The sequence below is a fragment of the Callospermophilus lateralis genome, chromosome 7 (genome assembly GCF_048772815.1).
Source record: "Callospermophilus lateralis isolate mCalLat2 chromosome 7, mCalLat2.hap1, whole genome shotgun sequence".
Classification (NCBI taxonomy): Eukaryota; Metazoa; Chordata; class Mammalia; order Rodentia; family Sciuridae; genus Callospermophilus; species Callospermophilus lateralis.
The window spans coordinates 120,896,481-120,902,788 of record NC_135311.1 but is presented as its reverse complement, the minus strand read 5'-3'; positions in this window follow the sequence as shown (position 1 = coordinate 120,902,788).

Genomic DNA, 6,308 nt, shown 5'->3' with positions numbered 1-6,308 from the left:
GGCCCAGGCTCCAGCCTGCGGGAGGAGGGAGCGGGCCGAGGCCCTGGGGGCGGGGAGAGGCCGCCCCTTGCCGGAGAGGCCGGTTGGGGTGGGATGGCGTGGGATAGGGGTGAGGGGCGGCTAGTGGCCTTTCCAAAACCAGCCAGCCCCGAGATCTTCCTGAACCTTCCTTCTCTCCATCTTCCCTTCCTGGGGTCCGGGTTATAGGGGGAGTCAAGGGGAGGGCTCTGCAATCCCAGGAGAGAACTTCTGCTGCCCCGCGGGGTAGGGGAACAAGGTTTGGGGAAGGGGTGCTCAGAGGGAACCAGCACCCCCATCAGGTTTGTGTCTAGGAGTGTTGACGCCCTCAGAAACCAACCAGCGCAGAGGATAGGAGCGCAACCTCCTGCGAGTGCCCCGCAGCTGTCGTGAAGGGGTGGGGTAGGGAGCTGGTTGGGGCGGGGGGGGGTGTGTGTGTGTGTGTGTGTGTGTGTGTGTGTGTGTGTGTGTGTGTGTGTGTTAACGGCCACACCCCTTGCCTCTGGGGTCAGCCCGGGGCTTAGGAGCCCTTGGCTGGGGTTAGAGAAGGACTGTGGGAGGACTGTCAAGGAGTTTAAGGCTACGGTTGAGCCCGTGTTTAACATCGCTTTCCGTCCTGGGGTATCCCAGTGTTCTCTGTCACCCCTACTCAGTTGGCTTTGGTCAACCTCGAGGGATATCATCTCCCCGCAAGTTCTTGCCCCATTAGTGTCAGGGTCAAACTTCAACACTGAACTCTTCCCCACCCCCCCAAGGAAAAAGCTGCTGCAGGGAACTGGGGACATAGCTCAGTTGGTAGAGTGCTTGCTTCCCAGGCACAAGACCCTGGGTTCAATCCCCAGCACCATACACACACACACACCTGCTGCGGGCCTTCCAGACCTGGGTCTCAGGCATTCTCCTGATTCCTTTTTTTCCCACTTAGTCCCTGGGTCTGGGGTGATTTTGACTCAATCACCAGAAGAACAATTACCAGGGTTTGGGGGTGGGTTGCAAAATCATGTATTGAATGAGTGTGGGCTTGGGCATTGTGATGAAGGTACCCACAGTGGTGGGGCCTGGATTTGTGTGTGGAGTGCAAGATTGTGGGGGTTGTGTTCCCATATGTGGGTATGTGGATGTGTGGATGTGTGACTATGATCACAAGATCAAGTGTGGCGATTATGTCTGTGGTCGTGTGTTCTTTGTGGGCTGTGGGGGATGGGGAGCCGGCTGCAGTGACTGGGGTGTGCATATGGTCCTGTATGAGACTGTGATTGTGTCCCTGACTGGGGCTGATCTGTGTGATTTCATTGGCAGCAGGGGGGTTGTACACAGAAGCAGACGTGTGGAGCATCCTCTGTGACTGGGTATGTATGTGTTCATTCATCTGCTATCTGTATATTTATAGTTCTCTGTCTATGGTGAGGGGGTGGAAGATTAACACCCAGGGCAGTCCAATATACCCTTTTAAGGTATGCATGAGAAAAAGTCAGGTTTTGGAGGAGGCTGGCCATTTTCTGACTTACCCCTGAAATATTCCAGGGGAGGAGGTTGGCAACGCCTTAGTGGCTGGTTGTTTGACAGCTGCTGCCAGTCAAAGGGGAGCAAAGGGAGCAAGCTCAAGGCCTGCCAGCCGGGGTGCTGTTTGCTGTGGGTGCTAGGCAACAGGTGGCAAGGGCAGCATTCAGAAGGGCTGCTGTCCCTTTCCCTTCAGCCCCTTGCCCAGGAGCTGGCCCTGGGCAGTCCCCCAAGACTGAATTCCTTAACCTCCCCCAACCTTCCCCTAAGCTTTTTTTTTGGGGGGGTGGGAGTACTTGGGATTGAATTCAGGGGCACTCAACCACTGAACCACATCCCCAGCCCTATTTTTATTTTGTTTTAGAGACAGGGTCTCACTGAGTTGCTTAGCACCTCACTTTTGCTGAGGCTGGCTTTGAACTCATGATCCTCCTGCCTCAGCATCCCAAGCACTTGGGATTACAGGCGTGTACCTAAGCCCTTCTTTAGACTAAAACACTGAATCCCCCTAGGGTTCCAGAAATTCCTTTCCCTCTGCCTAGAATACCCTTTCCAGATCTTCACATCCCAGCTTCCACCCAGCTCATATGTCATCTCTTCAAAAGCATGTATCCTGTGATGTCCACCCATTGACTGTTTATCCCATCACCCTGTTTATTTTCTGTGCAGCCCTTCTCACAACCTGCAACAATATGGTTTATTTTCCATTCCTTCCTGACCTGCTTCCCCCACTAGAATGGAAACCCCAGGAGGACAAGGACTTTGTGTGTCTTGTTTATTACTGTTGCTCCCAGGACTAGCACAAGGTCTAGCACGTAGTAGGAAAGTATGTTGTAAATGAAGGAAGGAAAGAAGAATGTTCTTATTCAGGCAACATTTGATGCCTGTTGTATGCTAGGCATGAGCACCCAATACCAAGAAAGCCCTTGTCTACTCCAGAACACACAAATGTGCCCAGATTGTGTCCACCTAGGTAGGGTGAGGTATGTGAGATCATAGGTCAGATCAGTTGGCACACATTAGCTCTTGGTCTATTGAGCCTGTGTCAGCAAATGGCCTTATTTAGTCCAAGTCTGCAAGAAGCTCACTGTGTACAAGAGGCTAGAACCGTCTCCTGGGGAGACAAGCCTGTGCAGAGGGTGATGCCAGATCACTAGGCTGAATGATGTGTTGACAGGCACTGAAAACCAGGGAGGCCAGGGGTGGGAGAGATTAACTCCAGGACTATGACTGTCCTTGGACAGGGTAACCTGGGCCTGGAAGGAAGGGAAAGGGTGTTTCAGAGTCAGGCACAGATTGTGCTTTCAAAAACAAGTCATCCCCTGCACAAAGTCAAATCAGGGAAGAGGACAGCCAGGGCTGGCTATTCCCTGCCTCCCCTCCATTCTTCATGCTTCTCTGCTGCCCTGTGGTGTCCTGGGGCTGACTCCAACTGACAGTTTCATGGCCCCTTGTCTTCTGGCTTCCTGTGGGGCTTGGCTAATAGGAGACACTGGCAGGAGACCAGAGGGAGGGGAAGACTATGATCAGGATATTTATTATGCCTCCCTCCCTGCCTCCCTCTGTGATGTTGGCAATTACTATACTCCTCTACCAGAAACCACAGCTTCTATTAGGTGACCTGTACCTATGGGTGTAGCTCTCACTAAGTTCACTAAAAAGCCTCCCCCTCCTTGTTCCTTCAGACCCAATATGGTGGTGATTCCAGCACACTGTTCATCACCCCAAGGTGGCCATTCCTGTAAGCTTCTCTCTGAATAGGTACTTCATGAACCCTCCTCCTTGATGTGTCCATTTCCTACAGAAACCCCAAAACCTAGCCAGGTGTGGTGGTACACACCTGAAATCCCAGTGGCTCAGGAGGCTGAGAAAGGAGGATTGCGAGTCCAAAGCCAGCCTCAGCCATGGCAGGGCACTAAGCAACACAGTGAGACCCTGTCTCTAAATAAAATGCAAAATAGGGCTGGGGATGTGGCTCAGTGGTTGAGTACTCCTGAGTTCAATTGAGTGCCCCTGAGTTCAAGTTCTGGTATCAAAAAAAAAGAAACCCCAACACCTGAACCCAGGCCAGATGTGGTGGTGACCACCTATAATCCCAGCTATTTGGTAGTCTGAAGGACCGCAAATTCTCAAGGCCAGCCTCAGCAACTTAATAAGACCCTGTCTCAAACTACAATAATAAAAAAATAAATAAATAAAAGGACTGGTATGTAGCTCGGTGCTAGAAGAAAGAGAAGAAAAAGAAGGGAAAAAAAATGTTAGAGCCTAGTGTGGTGGCACACACCTGTAATCTCAGCCACTCTGGAGATTGAGGTAGGAGGATTGCAAGTTCAAAGCCAGCCTGAGCAATTTAGCGAGACCCTAAGCACATCAGCGAGACCCTGTCTCTAAATAAAATGTAAAAAAGGGGTGGGGATGTGGCTCAGTGGTTAAGCACCCCTGGGTTCAATCCCTGGTACCCCCCCAAAAAGAAAAAAAATTGTGAACACCTCCCATCCTGGTGAAGAATGACCAGCACACAGGGTAGGGTCCCAACATGAAGGGTTCATCTTACCCTATCTTAGTCTTATGCCTGTGGTTACCTGGGCTGGGAAAAAGGGCTTCAGTCAGTAGACCTGAGGGAGGGGAGAATAGCGGGATGACTGATGGAGAGATGGCCTGGGAAGTGGGGAGCACCAGGGGGCAGGGGAGGTGGAGCCTGCACAGCAGTCTTTAATCCACCCAAAGCCTGTCCTTTATGACCCCAGAAGCCAAGTTCCCTGAGCCTCAGTTCCCTGTCAGTGGAATGGACAATCAGTACCTCTTTACGGGATTGTTGTGAAGTAGTCAAATTGAGGCTCAGTTCAAGAACTAATGGACAGAATCATGGCCATTCTACTCTGTTGCTTGTGCTAAGAGTCCCTGCAAACCATCCAGAGGGGGAGGAGGGTGGTACAGAGATGACTTGCAGGGCCCTCAAACCCACCACTTCTAGACCCAGGGTACCAATCCAAACTTTGCAGGCAACAGGTCGAAACCTGAAACCTATTTGCACTTACTATGTGACTTTGGGAAGGTCACATCACCCCACAGATGCTACTTGCTTTCTTTTCTTTTGCCCCCTGCCCATTGTTTGCCTGCTTCCTTCCTTTCCCTTTCTTTCTACCCCTTTTTTTGTGGGAGTACTGGGGATTGAACTCAGGGATACACAACCACTGAGCCACATCCCAGCCCTATTTTGTATTTTATTTAGAGACAGGGTTTCACTGAATTGCTTAGCACCCCACTGTTGCTGAGGCTGGCTTTGAACTCTCGATCCTCCTGCCTCAGCATCCCAAGCATTTAGGATTACAGCTCCCTTTTTTGTCTTTCTCTCTTTTTTTCCCACAGGCTTTTTTTTTTTTTTTTTTTTTTTTTTTTTTTTTTGTGTGTGTGTGTGTGTGTGTGTGAGAGAGAGAGAGAGAGAGAGAGAGAGAGAGAGAGAGAGATAGGGCTTCAAACGTGATCTCCTGCCTCAGGCAAGTGCCACTTCACCCAGCTGAGCCTAGGTGTTAAATACCAGTCTGGCAACACAGGGAGACCTGTTTCAAAAACCAATAAACAAAAACTTCCCCTTTTTCCCTCTTAATCTCTAATAAACTTCAAACATGCAAACAGAGACTAACTGAAGCACAACTCTTCATTCATTCACTCAACATTTACTAAACCAGTGTGCTAAACCCTAGGGACACAAAGATTAGCAAATCACTAAAGCAAGAACAACACCTTTACTTCTTCATACTTGTATCTGTAACTCTGAGCTTTTCAATAAGCAGTGGCTGGAGCTAGGGGGTGTAGCTCAGTGGTAAAATGCTTGCCTAGCATGCAGGGGGCCCTGGATTAGCTCCCCAGCATAAAAAATAAATAAACAAACAAATAAATAAGTAACTTAACCAGAAGCTAAATGCGTAAATGATATTAGCTCTTTTCTTTTTTTTTGAGAGAAAAAAAATTTTTTTTAATATTTATTTTTTAGTTATCGGTGGACACAACATCTTTGTTTTTTTTTGTATGTGGTGCTGAGGATCAAACCCGGGCCGCACGCATGCCGGGCGAGCGCGCTACCACTTGAGCCACATCCCCAACCCCAATATTAGCTCTTTTCTTGCGCCCTTACTATTATACCAGATCACCAACTAGGCATTTTATCTGCATTATTGCAACTAATCCTCAGAACACCCCTGTACCATAGTGCCTGTAATAAAGATCATTTACTGATGAGAAATCTCAGGCTTGAAGAGGGTAGGCAACGTTGATGACCAAAAACATACAGGCAGGATATGGTGGCACCCAAGATTCAACATATTGTCTCCAGCAGTGAGACATCATTGTCATTACCATCATCATTGTCCATGATCTCCAGAGGCTTATAATCAGTCTAGTGGGGATCCAGTGACCCTTCCCTTCTCAAACTTATTCCCCAGGGGCCCAGGAATGGCCACTGTTCTGTATCTCTGGACAAATGACTTAACCTCCCTGAACTTCAGGTTCTGTTTTTGGGAAATGAAGTTAAGCGAGCTTTGTTTTTATCTATCTATCTATCTATCTATCTATCTATCTATCTATCTATCTATTGAGCCTGGGATTGGACTCAGAGGCCCTCCACCACTGAGCCACATCCCCAGCCTTATTTTGTATTTTATTTAGAGATAGGGTCTCACTAGGTTGTTCAGCACCTCGCTTTTGCTAAGGCTGGCTTTGAACTCATGATCCTCCTGCCTCAGCCTTCTGAGCCACTGGGAATACAGGCATGCACCATCGCGCCCGGCTAA